This window comes from Chinchilla lanigera, unplaced genomic scaffold, assembly GCF_000276665.1.
Source record: "Chinchilla lanigera isolate Chin_1 unplaced genomic scaffold, ChiLan1.0 scaffold00014, whole genome shotgun sequence".
Taxonomy (NCBI): domain Eukaryota; kingdom Metazoa; phylum Chordata; class Mammalia; order Rodentia; family Chinchillidae; genus Chinchilla; species Chinchilla lanigera.
In genome coordinates this window covers 26,550,841-26,569,162 of record NW_004955415.1, presented here as the reverse complement: position 1 = coordinate 26,569,162, position 18,322 = coordinate 26,550,841, and the positions used below count along the sequence as shown (strand labels likewise).

The following is an 18,322-nucleotide window of genomic DNA, read 5'->3' as shown; positions in this document are numbered from 1 at the left end:
GCAGAGGCGACGCGGCGCCGCGAGCCTACCAAGGGGCGGTCGCGCGCCTCGGGTCAAAACGCGCCTGCGCACGTCACGCACCGCCCGCCGTTGCTACGCGACGGGCCGGCCGGCAACGCCCCGCCCGGGGGCCGCCGGGAGTTCCAACTGCGGGGGTGTTGTTCACCTGCCCGGGGCTGAAGGGCGGGTCCCTTTCGTCAGCTCCAGTCTTTAGGGGCGCCGGCGGGACTTCCCTCCTCTGCAGGGCAGGAAGGCGGAGCTAGAGTTGACACCTGCAGACCAGGGATGAGCGAAGTACGTCTAACGTGGCGAGACCCTTCTTTTCCCCCCCGTAGGGGGCGTGTCCACTGTACGCCCCGCCCACGGCACCGCCATTGCCCATATATAGAAAGAGCCACCTGGCCAGGTGTGCGCGCCGCCGGGGGCGGGGCCAGGGTAGAGGCTGGGCGGGGCGCGTGGAGGGAGGACGGACAGGGTGGCGAGCGCGGCGGCGGTACCGCGCGCTTCGGCCGGGGCGGCACCCGGCATTTTTTTACCTACTTTGGTGCGGTTTCCGCAGCCCGCCGTTGATTGGCCAGCTGGGCACCGGGCCCTCGCGTGAGAGAAAAAATCTGCACATTTTTCCTCCTTCCCGAGGCGACCGGGCCCGCTCTGGGCGCCCTGTGAGTCAGCGCTAATGTCCTGTCTGGAGAACAGGAGCGATTTGTTTATCTTCGGGCCCGGCCCGGAAGGAGCCGCGGCCCAGGGTGTGGCCGGGGCTGCAGCCGAGCTGCTCCGGGTCCGGGGTTTTCAACTCCTGAATTGTGTTTTCCAAACGGGCGGTTGCGCCAGAAACACAGCTTGCAGGGGGCCTGAAGGAATTCCAGCGCTTTTCCAAAGGGTGTTTTTATGGGGAATAAAAGGGAGAGGAAAAATTTACAACTGGGAAGATTACTTTTAAGTTGTATTTAATTTAGCCTGCCAAGACATAATAGTCTATACCGAAACTATTTTAATTCTCCAAATTTGAGGCTTCTGGACAAGATGGTCAGTATGGGGTTTTTGAGTGTTTTTTCAGTTATGGGTGCTATTTAAAAGGTAAATTCTGTGTGGCTTCTGTTCTGCCTATTCAGCATAGAAACCCATTTCTCATTACTTTTTATTTTTAAGGCAATAAGGAAGTTGGGGCGATTTTAAGCCTTTACCACTGGCTGCAGGTGTTTGACATGCTCCAGCAGGGACGTGGGAATTACCTGGAGAACTGTTCCAAGTTAGGTTTGTAAGTTTCCTACTCAGTACAGACAGGGCAAGACCTCAAAATTTGCATTTCTAACACTCCGAAGGTGAAATCATACTGCTGGGTTTAGCTCGCAAGCTGAGAAATTGTGTAACCAACTTTGTTTTTCCGTCTGCCAAGGGCTTGGTGGCTGCCTGGAAGCAGGAGTCTTCCTTTCCAGTCCAAAACTGAAGCGCGTTCAATTAGGGACACGTGTCTGCCTGCCCCAGCCTCTGGCTTCTGCAGTTCTGCTCTACCACCAGTTTTGCCCAAACCTAAGAATCGAATCCTCTTACTGCCCGCGGCGGTCGCAGGGACGCAGGATAGGGAGCCGGCGGACGCCGAGTGTGCGGAGCAACCTCGTCGAGAGAGCAGGACCTACAGAACGAGCGCAGAGGCGACGCGGCGCCGCGAGCCTACCAAGGGGCGGTCGCGCGCCTCGGGTCAAAACGAGGATTAGGATTTTCTGTGGTTTGGTCCAGCATCCTCAGAAAGTCAGTGTGGCTCTTCTGTGTCTGGTGCCGGCCTGCCTTTCCTTCCTGCCGCATCACCTCCTCTCCCTGCACCTTCCAAAGTGTGCAGTGTTCTTCCAAGCTCAACTTCTCATTTTAGGACCCTTCCTGCGCCTTCCGACTGTCATAGTCACTTCTGTCACCACTTCCCAAGGGGTGGATGGATAGTGGATCTTTCTGTAATCTCACAGTTCCCTTCTAAATCTTAGTAAGAATTAACATCACCTGGGGATCTTGCTAAAATGCGATTCAGCAAAGGCTAGGGTCTCAGATTCCCTATGCAGGGCACACCTGGAATATCCAGCTTTTGTGAATTTTCCCTACTGTTAATGTAGCTCTGTTTGGTATACAGTATTTGCCACTACTGTACTGCTAGATTAGACTGGTGGTTCATTGAGGTCTAAAGATATTTTGGATGCATTTACATGAACGAGGCCAGCCCTTTGTACGTCATAACTATTTAAAAATGTTCAGTGAGTGCGTCATTATCTGGAGATGTTCTCAGATTTACCAGGCAAACTTGTGTGCTGGTCCGCTATGGCCTGAGATGAGCCCCCTTTCCTGAGGGTCTCATTAAACTTCAGCCACTCCACTTAAAACCAGTTATTCTAGACAGTCTCATTCCTCTTCAGAGGAAATGATTTTAACATAACGCTACAGGCTGAATGTTTATGTGCCCCCACCCCCAAATGTTGAAACCTGATCTTCAGTGTGATGGTATTTGGAGGTGGCCCTTCCAGAGTGATCAGGTCCTAAGGGCAGAGCCCCCACAAATGGCATCAGCTCCCTAGACCCAGAGACTCTGCCTCTCCCCCACTGTGAACACACAGGACCAGCGTTTCTAACCAGGTCCTGCTTCCACAGGTACTGAATCTTCGGGGGAAAGTAACTCCCAACCTGCTAGAGGCCAGGTGTGCTGAGTTCCTGTCTCCCAAAATTTAAGAATGCGTTTCGAGGACAGAGGTGAAGAGTAAGAAAGGTTTACTGAGATAAAGCTCCTGAGAGACAGAAGGGGTCCCGGAAGTGGGTGGCCCCGGAAAAGGGTGGCCCCTGAAATGGGTGGCCCCAGAGGTGCTCTCTCCAAGAATGTTCTGTAGAGCAAAATCACAAGGTGGGTACACCAATGGTCAAACTACAATCAAGCAGTAGGATCACAAGTGCAGAGCATAGCTAATATTGATCCAACAGGGAGACGAGGCCCATAGCAAGAGTGTATGGTGAGCATCATTAACTTTAGTTTATCCGTAACTTCTAACATAGGAAGAACAAAGGCATTTTTTTGGAAAGGGGCAGGAAGGGATGGGAGGATGCATCTAGATATTCTGGTCACTCATCTAGACATCTAATGCCCATCTAGACTGACTGGACTGGGTACTACTAATTACAACATAATCTCAAGTTGTTATTTATCCCTTTAGCGATACTGGAAGGCCAGGTCATTTCATTTCAATCTTGAGGCCTGGTCTCCTTTGGATGCTGCTCCAACCACAGTTGTGATGAATTTTCATCTTCCACATCGACTCTCCCAAAGGCTCATCCCTGTCTGCCTATTAATTTCTACCTAGCTTAGCTGTCTATAGTATCTTGATCTTGGACTTCCCAGCCTCCAGAACAGTAGAAATAAATTTCTGTTTCCTCTACAGCCCCCCAGTCTGTGTGTGACATTGCATTATAGCAGCCCAAGCAGGTTACAACATACGAAGTCCCTCCTTGAATACAGCATGGGTGTGCTCCATTTCCTATTTAGAAGACATTTTGCAAATATAGTACTTGATCTGTGAACATATGGGCACTTCATTTCCATTAATAGGAATGGCAGGGAAGAATAAATTCACTCTGAGGAGTCTGCAGAAACATGGGTGTTAATAGTCTGGAAAAAGCTCCTTTGCCAAGGATAAACCCTATCAGAAGATAACATACAAAGAACCTATTTTTGAATCTTTCCCCTGTCTTCTCACTAGTTCCTCTGTATCTCCTACCCTTATTTATGTCTGTAGTCTTTAAAAAATAAGTTTAATGATATGACATACCAGTACAGTAAAGGGAGGCCCCTGGAACACCAGCTCTCCTTTCCCATAATCTCAGGGCCCTCCTCAAGGCAAAAACTGGTGCCGATTCCACATCTGGCCGGGCAGAGAAATACGCCTTGTGCATGTATTTTGATTTTTTGGTGTTTTGTGTGAGGTTTTAGGCTGGGCAGAGAGTGTACTATAGCCATTAATGATTGCCTTAGTGACCTGCCCTTATCAATAAATCACTGTTTATAATTGCTGTAAAGCATGACTGTCCGCTTGTTTAATCTTAACCCTACTGATAGCCATTTCGGTTATTTCCAAAGCATGACTGTCACAGTGTCTCCATATGACGTGCCTTTTCGCCCACATAGGCAAGTACACTTCTCAGAAAGGGACAAATAAGGGAATCAGGTACTTGGTTCAAGGCTAATCAAGAGTTCAGTTCCTGGTACCAAAAAAGAAAAAAAGGCTAACCAAGAGTTCAAGCTCTTCAAAGTGTCTGTGGAAAGAATGTGCCATACAGATACGAAAAATAAGACAACAGGCATAGATCTTCACGGTTCACTGTTGAATAAATGAACGAAAACAGTCTGCAGGCCTACATGTTGAGACTATGTGCATTTTTAAAGATAGTCTGTGTTGTACAGACTTCAAAATAGTGATTTAAACTGCTGTCAAATTTTGATATGTAAAATTCATTTCACTTACAAAAGAAGCACAGAGGCAAGGCATTCAGCTCTGGCATAATGACTTGGTAGTGTTTGAGACCCATTTCTATGCTGTTGGCTTCCTATGCATAGGTTCCTTTCCCGAGGTCACTCCATACTCCAAAATGGCTACTGGAGCTCCAGCTATCTCTTCCCTACTCTGGACAGTGAGAAGGAAGACAAGGTCAAAAGGGCACCCCTCTGCTTTTCAGGAAACCTCTCAGAAGTACCAGCGAGTTTTCCCTTTTACCTCATTGACCAGAACTTAGTCACATGTGAAATGTGGTGTGTTTCCTGACTAGTATTAAGCTCAGCTAAGAAATGGGGAGGGGGTGTACTGAGCAGAAGAGGGGATAGATATAGGGAGATGACTCATGGTGACTCCCCCCGTAGGTGGTTATAACTGCTGTCTTATTCCACAGACAGGGAAGGTGCAGAGACGCTCTTCCAGGCCCAGAGGAATAGACAGTGTGCGCCAAGCCCCTAAGAGATGGCGAGAATCAGGTGCGGCCTCAACATGGCAGAGAGGGTTCACTGGAAGACAGGCAGGGTCTGCAGTGATCACACCTGGACAGCCCTCTCCTCACTGCCCCAGCCTGGTCCTGTGGGCCAGGCAGCCCCAAGGCCTGGCATCCAGCAGTTACTTCAGGAAAAGGCTGAGCGTATTGGAGTATCCTCATGGGCACCACTAGCGGTTTTGATTAGTCTTTACGGGAGCATAGCGGGCCTCCGCTGTGCTTCTAGAACGTTAGCGATTCAACAGCTCTGTGTGCCTTACACAGGCCAGTGGTTTCTTGAGGAAAACCACAAGGAAATGGAGCAAGAAATGGGACAATGATGTTGAGCAATGATTCTTAACCCCTCCTGGGCCATGAGTTCCCTTTGTGACACTTACGAGAAGTCTAGGCCAGAAGGTCCTGGTTTGTGCCTTCCCCTCCAGGGACTCTTGAAGCCAGCCATTAAACTAGACATTTAGGGGGAGTCTGGGGGAAAAGCTTAAAAAGGAAACGCAGGACAGGAATAAATGAACACTCCCACAGTTCCTCGCGTACAGACGCATGCACACCACTGAGATCAGAGTTGCTATCACACTGCTGAACCACGGGGACAGAACCTTCCAGACCTTTACAGTGAAGGGCATTTGTTAAGATACAGCGGGTCTAAGCCCTCCATGCAGAGCCATTCATAGAACTGTCTTTCTTGGGGCTCTGTGCTGTCTTCCCATTCTTCACAAGTGCACTACATTCTCCCTGTACTTTTGATCTGCTGGCTGCAATCTGAAGAAAAATGAGCCGTGAAACATTGAGAAAGGGACAAATAAGGAAGTGGAGTGTTGGGCCTAACCGAAAGAAAGGCTAACCGAATTCAAAACGCCTCAGGATGCTGAGAAGCTCTGGGGCTGGTGCTATTCCAGCTTGCACAGTCAGAAAGAATAGGGATGAAGTGAGAGTATCACAGCAAGATCATGCATAAAAACTAGATGGGAATACTTTTAGGGAAAACCCAAGAGGTATTTCCATGGGTGGGGGTTGGGAACGAGAGGTGAAGAGCAGCGTGTCACAGCCACAGGGTGGGAGCAGTGGTTCTAGTGGGGACCCATCCCCCCCGCCCCCGCCCTGCCTCACTGCTCTCTGCCACTGCTGCCGTAGCACAGGAAAACTGCAGAACCTCCAGGAACCACTGGCTGGTGTCCAGGCCACCCTGGGCCTTCTGGAGTGGCCTCCAGGCCAGAGCTGTCCCTCCCACCTCTGGCTTGAGGAGTGAGTGATTAGATCCCAGAAACCGGCACACTGTGGACAGGAAGTTATCTACAAGGTACAGGGCCTCTTCACTGAGGTGGGGTTGGGCCTGGATTCCAGCTTTGGGGCTCGCAAGCCCTGTGCACCCCACGTCTCCCCCAAGCTATCTGGGAGCAGCACCCTCCCCGGGATTCTCTCAAGCCCAGCAGGTGAAGATGTCTGGAAGATGTCAGACTTAGACGTCTAAGTCTGCAGATAGACAATGACACATCGGGGAAATCCACACGCTGTGAAAGAAAGACAGGGACAGACACAAGCAGGAGGAAGAGGAAAAGAAATCATCAGGAGTGTAGAAAAATTCTCCGAAAGCAAAGGAAAAATGCTAGGAAGCCAAAGGCAGGGACAAGCAGTTGTAGAAAAATTAGAGATGTTAGGAATATAAAGTATTGTAGAGCTAAAAGAGTCAGTGGATGAGCTGGGAAGCAGACTACATATACCCGGAACAAGGATGTGAGCTGAGAAATAGGTCCAGGAGTTCTAGATGCAGAGAATTAGAGAACAGCCCAAGGCATGGTGATAAAGGGAGAAAGCCCAGTCTGTGAAAGGGAATCCAGGACAGTGGAAGTAGCGAAGCAAGGGAAGGAAATGGCTTGAGAAAATAGTGACTCTGATCCTGCCGCTACTTTTAGTTGTTTTGTTTTGTTGGGACAAGGGCTCACTAGGTAGTTCAGGCTGGCCTTGAAATCATGGCAGTCTTCCTGCCTCAGCCTTCCAAGTGCTGGGACTCCAGGTGTGCACCACCATACCCGGCAGCTTTTGAGAGAGTAATTACTGAGTTCAGTATGTCAACATCTGTGCCTACCACACGCCTGCTCTGTTTACAACTATGCCTGAGACAAAGGTCCAGCCATCCCAGACTTAAGCCATAGTGTCCCAAATAGGACAACTCAACAAAAAAAGCAGGGTTGTGAGCGATAAGTGCTCGTTGGCAACAAAACTGGGTGATGAGCTAGAGAGAGAGTTGCTAGAGGTGAGGAGGGCACAGTAGTGCACACTTGTAATCCCAGCACTCGGGAGGCTGAGGCAGGAGTTCACCATGAGTTTGAGGCCAGCCAGGGCTACATAGCGAAAACCTGTCTCAAAAATAAATCATAATAATAACAGTAATGAATACCCAGAGAAGTTGTCTATGAAAAGGTAGAATTTAATCTGAGACTGAAATGCTGGGAAAGACCCATCCGTAGAAAAATCTGGAGGGATAGCATCCCACGTAGGCAAGATTAGCTTCTAAGAACAGAGGGAAGACAGTGGCCAGGGCCTGAGGAACCAGAGATGCTAAGAGGTGACCGACCAGGTAGGTTGTATAGACCATTATGATGAAATCAGGTGGATTGTTAAAAAAAAAAAAAAAAGTGAATTATAGCCTCAGTAATAAACATATTTATAGTTCTCATTATTTCCTGTTATCTTAGGTCAGCAATTTTCTATTGACAATATCCAACTATCTTTGACCTACAAAAATAAGAACTCTTGTTCAGTCTAATACATGCAAACCACATAGTAGTCCGAGCAGCCTTGTCTTTCAAAATAAAAAAATACAGGCCAGGCATGGTGGTGCTGTAATCCCAGCACTTGGGAGGCTGAGGCAGGAGGATCGTTGTGAGTTTGAGGCCAGCCTGGGCTACAAAGTGAGCTCAAGGCCAGCCTGAACTGCATAGCAAGACCCTGTCTCAAAAAGACCAAAAAAAAAATGTGCCTGGTTGGCAAACGCAAAGTCCTGAGTTTGATCCCCAGTACCGCAAAAAAACCAAACCAAAACAAAACAAAACAAAAAAACAACAAAAATAAAAAATAAAAAAATATTTTAAAAGGATTATTTCTGCCACTCCATTGTGTTTTGTTTTGTTGTTTTGAGACAGGGTCTCACTATGTAGTCTAAGCTGGCCTTGAACTCACTATGTAGCCCAAGCTGGACTTAAACTCACAGTGATTCTCCTGCGTCAGCCTCCTGAGTGCTGGGATTACAAGTGTGCACCACCACGACTGGCATCCTCTATTATTATCACCTGTGAAAAAGAGGAGCTGAGTGTTAAAAAAAAAAAAAAATAGCAGTTTGTGTTTGGAGGCAAAACAAATAGCTTGCTCATCTCTCCCCTGGGGTACCTTGCCACCTCATCAGTGAGCTCTGACAGATGTTTCCTGAGCCCCTACTGGATGCCAGCTGCGGCCATGCTCACTACTGGGACCAGGAAGGTGAGTGAGTCCCAGGGTCTGCCACAGGGGATCACTCTGGGGACTCTCGGGACCCTGACCGATGCGGCTGACTGAACCAGAGAGGTAGTGCTGGGATTTTGGCAGGGGAAGGCAGTGGGTCTGTTACCGACAGGGCTTCTCACTTGTGTTGGTCAATACAGATGTGGAGAGCCGGCCGAGGCTCACTCCGCTGGGAGGAAGAGAACACCCAAGGATCCTACCATGAGTGAGGCTCCTGTGGGCCGAGATACACAGGGCAGATAAGGAAATGTGGGGGCTGTTTTGCTTGTTTGCCTTCACTGACTGGTTTTGCCTTCTGGGCTTGGGAGGAGGCTACAGAATGATGATTCAACCCAAGAAACCCAGCTCTTCCCAGGAGGGAATTTAGGGTGATAGTCGAGAGTGACTGTACCAGAAATAGTCAAGGGTGGCGGCTGTGGGGTAGAACCCCAGGGCCTTCCTGTGTAGCTGTTTGCTGTTCCCACTACGACTTCGGCGTTTCTACCACTGCTCCCGCAGTGAGGTCTCTGAGTGGCCTGGAGGCTGCTGCTTTGGGTCTTGTCCAGCCTTGCTGTCTATGGCCCAGAGAGCTCTGCAGGGTCTGCACCTCTGTGGTCCCCAAGGAGTCCCTGGGGCCCTAAGATGAGAGTGGGGCTGAGCATGTGGCTCTGTGGGAGAACATGCACCTAAAATGTGTGAGGCCTGGCTCCCATTCCCATCACCAAAAAAAAAAAAAAAAAAAAAAGAATTCAATAAAAAAAGATTTATTGCATGCTTAGCAATTTGTGGTGTATTCTAGTCTAGGCATGCTGAGGCAGGCCCTTGAATGTTGGTGTATAATCAGTAGGGTTTGGGTTCTAGACATGCTACAGAAGTCCAGACTGTAGAGGAATGGGGTTTCCTCAGCTCCCCCAACTGGGGGCCAGGCAGCCTTAGCCCCGTGTCCACGAGCTGTGACATGCACAAGAGGCCCAGGTCACACCTTGCAGTCTGCCCTACGTTTAATTTTTTTTTTTTTGGCCCAATGTGGGTGGTCAGTGAATTCAGGTCCAGTCATCATGAGGTGGGGCCCTTGCTAGACTTTCCATGCTGGCGGTGGCAGGAATCACTCGCCCATTTTATGCCCGTCCTGTGGAAACCCTTCCCTCCCACGCTGGAGCCTGTGAGTCACTTCCTCCTGCCAGTCTCTCAGCTTCCTTTCTGGGCCAGCCAGGGCCGGGCCTCCCTGGAGAACTAGGGGTCGATGGGTGGGAAAGGGCTCCCAGTGACAGAAGAGGAGAGAGCGTCCCTGTGCCCTGACCCAGCCAAATGTTGGATTCAGGGTTCAGCCCTTTTTCCTTTTCATCTGCAACCACTCTAGGACAGAAACTCCCATAGAAGGTACAGCTGCTTGCGGGCTTCATTTATGACTCATGGAAATTTCTCAAATGATAAACACTGGCTCGGCAGGAGCCTGACCTAAGAAACACTCTGCCAGACCAGATGCCATGGTTACAAGGGACAAGGAAAGCGTATTCAACAAAGAAACTGCAAATCGGCTTCCAGGCTTCCCAAGAAAAAAGAGCAGAAAGTGAGGCTGGGAGTCTGAGCTGCCCTCTCTGGCCCTCTCCCAGCTTCCCTGTGATTTTCCAGAGGCCAGAAACCTCCGTAGCCACCCACAGGGTCTTCCAGGCCCCGGACATTGCAAACGGGTCAGGAGTACACTTAGCCCATGCTCTCTGGGGCTAATATAAAGAGAATCCTTTACCAACCCTAAAACTGTAAAAATTAATGAGGGTGAAAATGAAAGTATTTTCTCCTTGGGAAAGGAGGAGTAGGTATTTTCCTTGTGGAGAGGAGAGATTTTCCTTTTGTTGAGAAGAAGCTGGGAATCCAGGGAGATGTGAAGGATCTGAAATCTTATTTCAGAGAAAAGTTAGGGCATGGCCTATAAATGCTGTCAGGGGCCTCCTGAATCAGGTTTTCCTTCCTCTCGAGATACAGTCAGCTTTGCTTTAAACTTCCTACCGGCTGGCTTTCTTTTCTAGAGAAAATCTGATATACTGATCATCACACCCAGCAAAAAGGCTGGATACCTTCTCTTTTGGTGTGAATAATCCTTAAGGAAAAGTAATAATGAGCAGCTTCAGCCCGCCCTGCCTGCAGCTTGTTTATCCTGTCTGACTGCAATTGGTCAATAGAGTGGCATTAAATGATTAGATGTGTTCTTTAGGACTGTGCATACACACACACACACACACACACACACACACACACACACACACACTATAGTTTGGAGTCATGATAAACCCATGGTAAGGAGGATTAATAATAAAACAGAATGAGAACAATCTCAGGCCACAATTCTCCTTTAATTCTTTAATTTTTAATATTTATTTATGGGGCTATGGGGGATGGAAAGCAGGACCTCCTGCATGCTAGGTGAGTACTCTACCACAGAGCTACATTCCCAGCCTAATTTTCTTTTATTTTTAATTGACACATGATTGTACATACTTATGGGATATAATGTGATATTTCAACACATGTATGCATTATGTAATGATCAAAGCAGAATATTTATCATACCTGTCATCTCAGACATCTATTATTTCTTTCTGAGACAGAGTCTCAGTGCAGGCTGACTTTGCACTCACTCTGTAGCCAAGGCTGGCCTTGAATTTATGGTGATCCCCCTGCCTCAGCCTCCTGAGTGCTGGGAATACAGGTGTGCTTCATTATGTCCAGTCTTCTCTCATTTCTTTGTAAAGGAGAACATTTACAATCCTGTCCTGCCTACTTAGTAATACACAACACCATGTTACTAACTGTGACCACCCTATGTAGTGGCCATCAGGACTTTTTCCTTTCTCCTCTGGGCCACTTTGCACCTCTTGACCAAGCTCCCCACTCACCCCTGCTACCCACTATGCTGCTCTACTCCCATGAGATCCGCTATTCCAATCCCACAGACCAGTGTGAGTGACCCTGTGGCATTTGTCCTTTTGTGTCCAGCTACAATGCTGTGCTCCGAGTGACTCAGCTAAAGGGGCCAGGCCCCATGCAGGTTTTTCTCCATGTTCTAGGCTGTGCCTGTGACACTCTCACAACCACTCGAGGTTCTGAGGTCTTTGGGGACACATTGGGGCCTAGGGAAGACTCTGGGGACCACGCCCAAGTTCCTGCGGAGAAGCGCGCAGGTGGGACGGGCAGGTAGCTGCTCTCTGACCCCTGTGGGAAGGTGGGCTCAGGTTTCTGCAGGCACAGAGACTGCCAGCACCAGGTTAATCAGTGAGAGGCACCTGGACCGGCCACACTCGCCTGGAAGCAGGACTGAACCCCTGAGTGCCGGGCTCTGCAGCTCCTTCCTTGGGCTGCTGGCTCATCTTATATTAATCAGCAGTGCAACCTGATGGGATCAGCGAGCAGTGGCAGGAGTGTCCCTGCAGGTAGTCAAGGTGACACTGGCAGCCACGAGGCAGCAGTCGGGATGGCTCTGGCCGGAATCCCATACTGCTGCCAAGGCAGAGCGCTGGGTCCCAGCCAGGACATGACTGGGCCCCGGACTCAGTGAAGACTCATTTCAGAGTCATCTTGGTGCCTCTTTCCCTGGTTATTAAAACATACAGCTGGATGGAGCAGCTCCTGCCCACCTGGGAGGTTGAGTCAGGAGGATCACACATTCAAGCCTGGCCTGAGTCACATGATAAGGCTCTGTCTCAAAATAAAATTTTCAAAAGGGCTGGGGATATAGCTCAGGGGTAGAGCCCTTCCCTAGCATGTGTGAGGCCGTTGGTTCAACTCAACACCTTGGACAGAAACAAAAGCCACATAGATTTATAGGGGAAATCTGAAAATACCACCTTTTTATCTAATGATTTAATAAGTATTTTGTGTTTTTTTTGTTTGTTTGTTTGCTTTTGCCTTTTTGAGACAGTCTCACTGTGTAATTCAGGATGGCCTTGAACTCACTATGCAGCCCAAATTGGCCTCAAACTTGCACCAATCCTCCTGCCTCAGTTTCCTGGGTCCTGGTGTTAAAGGCATGTGCCACCACACCCAGCCGAAAGTGGTCTTTATATAAAAAATTAGTTACATACATTATTGGGGAACACCTCTCCTTATTAAAAAAAAAAAAAAAGCAAAACCTCCATATAGAAAAAAAACTTCACTTTCATGCCCCTCAAATTCTTTCCCCCACCCAAATTAAACTTCACCATTGTTTGACATGTACAGAACAAAGTCTGGACTGTTTCCTTCCTAACTCTGTCCTGTATATTTACACACACAGGCATACACACACATACACATGCACACACACCTTGGATGGATGGTTGGATGGATAGGTAGACAGATGGATGTTGAGTTCTGGGGCCCTTTCTTGTAAATATTCCACCATGTCATCAGCCTCTTTCACTAGCTGTGTGTCTTAGGTATCTTCCTTTCGCCCTCCTTATAGATCCTCCCCATTCTTTGCCCAGCTGTCTAGGGTTCTACAGCAGGAGAGCACCAGAGTGAATTTGTCCCTTACCTTTTCAGGGGAGATTTGGTGGCTTCTAGTGACAAGTAGGACTGCGGCTGCCCTCCCTGCACGAGTCCCTGTGCATCTTCGCCCACACTGCACAGACGCCTACATCCGTTCCGTCAACCCCACGTGTGAAAAATGTGTCTCACTCTTGAGTGCGCAGTTTCCTGATCACTGGCGTTAGCATCTTTCTGAATGTTTTTCCTGCTTCCCCTTCTGGGAATCCATCATCACACCTTGCTGGAGTTTCTTTTGTCTTTGTCTCTGATTTTACACTTTCTGATTATTAATCCCTTGTTCTGCATATGTGAAAGGAGATATTTCCTAGCTGTTTCTTATCTTTTAACTTGGGTTATATTGTTTTGTTTTTTTTTTAAATCATGTTTTAATGATGTAAACATGTTAAGTGATCAGTTTAGTTTGGAGGTGGGCCTGCCTGCCTGCATGTATGTATGCATGGGTGTTTGTTTTTGTTTTGGTGCTGGGGATTGAACCCAGAGCCTTTCTGGTACTAAACACACTCTACAACTGAAGGACACTCCCAGCATGATACTGTTCTCAGAAGATGAATTTGTTGATCATTTTTTGGTGACTATTGCGTTTTAAATTTTACTTAGAAGCTTTTCTCTACCACTAAGATTTTATTTGGAATACATTTTATATACTGTGAGGTATATCTAACATTATTTTTATTTATTTATTCTTTTTCAGACAGAGTCTCACTGTGTAGCTCAGGGTGGTCTCGACTTTAGTGTGTAGCCACACTGGCCTTGAACTCACAGAAATCTTCCTGCCTCAGTCTCCTGAGTGCTGGGATTACAGGTGAGCACCAGCATACCTGGCTCTAACTTTATTTTTTTCCCCTTAAATATATATCCAGTTTTCCCAGAACTATATGTTTAACTAGTCTTTTTCCCATTGTTATAAAGTATCATTTTTAAGAGCTGGGCATGGTGGAGCACACCTGTAATCCCAGCACTCAGGAGGCTGAAGCAGGAGTATTGCTGGGCAGATGCTGCTTCTACCCTTTGTTCTCTTTACCTAACTGACACCTGAGCTGTGGGTGCTGAGAGTACTCCCGCTCCTTTCATCTCAGTGTCCTTTCTCCTTGATGATAAAGGACCACACAATGGTTGGGCTACAAAGTGAGTTCAAGACCAGTATAAACTTCCTAGTGAGACCCTGTCTCAAAAAAACAACAAAAAAAATCATTTTTATTGTTAGTATTCATCCCTTTCTAGAAACAGGCCCATGTGGGTCTATTGTTTACTCAATTTTTCCACCAATTTTTTTCATTCTCATATGGATATCACATTTCTAATTACTCAAGCTTTATAGTATATTTGAAATATTTGATAGGCCCTTTTAAAATAATTACCCTTAGTTAAAAAACATTATCCTTAGTAATCATACATTTTCCTCTAACAAAAATCTCAGAATCACTTGTAAAGTTCTGTTTTTAAAAAATCCTGATAGCATTTGGTTGCTATTGCATTGTTTTTCATAATCAATTTGTGAGGAATCTGTATATTTATGATATTACTTCTCCCTATGAACATGGCAAGTTTGTTATTGTTTAGGTCTTATTTTGGGGGCCTCACTAAAGTTTTATACTTTTTTCCATGTGGAACCTATGAATTATTTTAAGGTATTTTATGGTTTTATTAGTTATATTCTATAATTTTTTTTTGTTTTTTGGGTTTTTTTTTCCAGTACCAAGAATTGAACTCACGACCTTGCACTTGCCAGGCAGGTGATGTGCCACTAAGCTAAATCCCCAGCCCCTTATATTCTATAATTATTGCTTGGGTCAAGGTAAGCACCTGATATTTGTACATTAGTCTTATAACTAGTCACCTTGCTAAATCCTCACTAGTTCTAATACTTTTTCACTAAATTTTCTTAGATATTTTGAGAGTGGTGTCATATAAGCCACCAGCTGTGACAATTCTCCTTTTCTGCTTTGGATTCTTACAGCTAAATTCTAATTCTTGTATTTGCATGGATGGAGTTTGATACAGCATGCTGACTGAGGAGATGAGCATGGGCATCCTTGCCTTGTTCCCTGCTCAGGAGGAAAAGCTGCCAGTGTTCTATCATCCTGATTGTCCTCCACATCAGGTAATCCTTCAATAAGACGAAGAGGTTTCTTATCCTATTTTTCTAAGAGCTTTCATCACTAGGGGGCATTTGGCTTTATAAAATATTTTGGCGATGGCACAGGAGTTTTCCCTCTTTAATTTGCTAACACAGTAAAGATGAGTGGATTTTCTGATGCTCAGCTATAGGGTGTGAGCTCCTGACTCTGCTTGTAGCTTATTAGTCATTTACTTAGAATCTTTACATTTATTTTCACAGTGAGATAGGCCTATGTTTTGTTTTGGTTTTATGTTTGTGATATCCTGGGGCATTTTGACTCCAAGATAAAGAATAAGTTGGGCCTATTTCCTCCTTTTTTTTTGATCCAAACATAAAAGTGAAACTTAGTTTTATCATACAGCTTTGATAACAGTGGCCTAAAAAACAATCGGATCTTGTTTTTTTTTTTTTTTTTTTACCAGGAATCGAACTCAGGACCTTGCGCTTGCCAGGCTTATGCCACTGAGCTATATCTCCAGCTCAACAATCAGATCTCTTTAGACCTGATTTAGACATAGACCTAATTTGAGTTAGCCTTACACTGACTTTAATATCTTCACCTATGGGTGTTATTTTACTCAAATTATCTATTTTTGGAGTCAGTATGTCTTTTTTTCTAGAAAATCACACACTTCTTATGTAAGTTTTAATTTGGGGGATATAATGCTATACTTGGTAGTTCCTGTTCCCTCATACTGAAAACATGTCACCTGTAGCTGTAGTTTTCTTACCTTTTTCACCAAACATAATTAGATTATGACTTCTCTTGTTTTGTTCATACTTGCCATCATATTTATATATTTATGTTTAAACCAGTCTTTTCAAAGATCCCAATTTTTCCTTTTTTTTTTTTTGTTTTTTTTTTAAAGGAAAGCTCTTGCTATGTAGTTTAGGCTGACCTAGACTCACTACATAGCTTAGGCTGACCTCAAACTCATGACAATCCTCCTGCCTCGGCCTCCCAAGTGCTGGGATTACAAGCATGTGCCACCGTACCTGGCTAAAGATCCCAATTTTAACTTGTACAAGAGTTCTACTTAAAATCAGAGAGGTAGCCAGGCATGGTGGAACACACTTGTAATCCCAGTACTATAGGAGGCCGAGTCAGGAGAATCACAAATCTGAACCAACCCTGGGCAGCTAAGTGATTTTAAAAGACCCTCTCCACTGGACATGGTGGCACACACCTGTAATCCCAACACTTGGGAGGCTGAGGCAGTAGGAGCACCATGAGTTCAAGGCCAGCCTGGACTATATGGTGAGACCCTGTCTCAAAAGAAACAAACAAACAAACAAACAGCCCAGGACCCTATCTCAAAATAAGAAAAAAAATTTAAAAATAAAGCAAAAGTGCAGGAGCCCTAGATTCAATCTTCAGTACCACTAAGAAAGAAAGAAAGAGAGAGAGAGAGAGAATCTCACAGGCATTGATGATTAGCCTATCTAAAGTAGTTTTCCATCCCTCCCACTGTCTATTTTTTCCCCATTGTGTATTTTTAAACTACCTGTCAGCAACTCAAGTGTGTCTGTGTTTGTTTAGTTTATTGAATCTTTACCCTCAACAGAATATAAACCCTGTAAGAGCACAGGTATTTTGACCTTTTCCTTGCTAAATTTTCAATTAATTTTTCTTTTTTGTGTGTGTGTTTTTGAGATACAGTCTTGATATGCAGTTCAGGCTGGCCTTGAGTTTACCTTGTTGCCTAGGCTGGTCTCAGACTTGCAAAGGTCCTTCTGCCTCAGCCTCCCTAGTGCTGGGATTACAGACATGCACCACCATGCCCGGCTACATTGTCAATTTCTAGAACTTCATTTAGCACATAACCCCCCCCCCCACACACACACATATTTGTAGAAGTGGTTGAAGTAGTTTTTCTTTCATTGACGGATTCTTCTGTTTACCTCATCAGTTTTATTTTCTAGGGGTTCACCTGGCCTGCTGAACTTGGCATTTCATCCTCATAGCTTCTTTCCCATGACATTCCTGAAACTGCTCTTGCCAGTGGCTCCAAGGAGCCTAGACCTTAACCATCCCCCAGAGGCCTGTGTGCTGAAGGCTTGGACCCAGCCTAAGGTGCTCCTGGGAGGGGGTGGGACCTCGCAGGAGGAAATGAGGTCATCGGGTTGAGATCCCAGCCCTGTCCTCTCTCTTTGCTTCCAGGCCACAATGAGATGAGCACCTTTGCTCCACCAGGTGCCCCAGCCATGATGCTCTGCCTCACTGCAGGCCTCAAAACAACAGAGCCAATGACTGTGGACTGAAACCTCTGTAACCATCAGCCAAAATAAACCTCTCTTCCTTTAAAGTTGATTTGTTTTAGGTATTTGTCACAGACACAAAAAGCTGACTCACATGACCTGCTAAGTCCAACTGTCCATTCTTATTCCTCATCTAGCGCCGCATAATCACATCTTCTCTTCTCCTGAGAGACTTTATTCCCAGAATTCTCAGCTCCCAGATCCCCACACTCTTGCTGATTTCCTGCCTACTTATATGGCTGTTCTTTTTCAGTCTTGCCTATTGACTTTCACGTCTCCTGGTCTCTCATCCACAGAGCACCCATCCTCAGCTCTTAATCTTCTTCTCTTTACCATTTGTACTTCTTCCCTTGGTATTCTGATTCCATTTCATGACTTTAAGTATCAGCTCTCTGCTTGATTTTTGTCTTTATCCTTGATCTCTGTCCAGAGTGTCAGACATGTAGACCCATCTATCCACTCAAAATTTGCCCTGGGGGGTTTGACAGAGATTTCCTTGTACCAGGAATACATAGAGCTCCCAAGATTTTACCCCAAATCTTGGTCACCGCTAACCATCCCACTTTGTTTAAATGACAACTTTCCCTTTCTAGCTGGGCCAGATCCTCTAGGTTTGGCCTTGACCCCCAGCCCCCTCATGCCCACATCAGCAAATTCTGTTAGTTCCCCTTTCAAAAGAAACCCAGAACCCTGGAGCCTCCATTACTACCACCCTGGTCCAACTCACCATCACCTGTCCTTGTTGTGACCTGACCTGGTCTCCGCCTCTGTGGCCCTTGACCTAGCCAATGCCGTGATCCTGTTAGCTGGCTCACCTGCAGCCTCCTTCCTGCCTCTGCTGAGCTGTCCCCTCCTCACTGGGGCCTTCCCTGGCCGCCTGATCTAAAAATCACCACCTACTCCCCCTCTGGATCCCTGTCTGCTGCACTGACTACACTT

General features: G+C 46.6%; 1 protein-coding gene and 1 long non-coding RNA gene across 2 annotated transcripts in view; one reads left to right on the top strand and one right to left on the bottom strand.

Moving 5' to 3' along the window:
- The window catches only part of Dstn (destrin (actin depolymerizing factor)), a 31,522-nt gene extending 29,816 nt beyond the window's left edge, over window positions 1–1,706 (bottom strand). Inside the window, exon 1 of the mRNA XM_005380907.2 lies at window positions 1,562–1,706. The gene's annotated coding sequence lies outside the window, so the exon portion shown is untranslated. The remainder of the gene's footprint in view (window positions 1–1,561) is intronic.
- LOC106148090 lies at window positions 7–4,033 on the top strand. The gene is made up of 3 exons (XR_001233224.1): window positions 7–294; window positions 1,150–1,254; window positions 2,632–4,033. It is a non-coding gene; the product is annotated as an uncharacterized LOC106148090 (long non-coding RNA).
- Window positions 4,034–18,322: the final 14,289 nt, after the last annotated feature.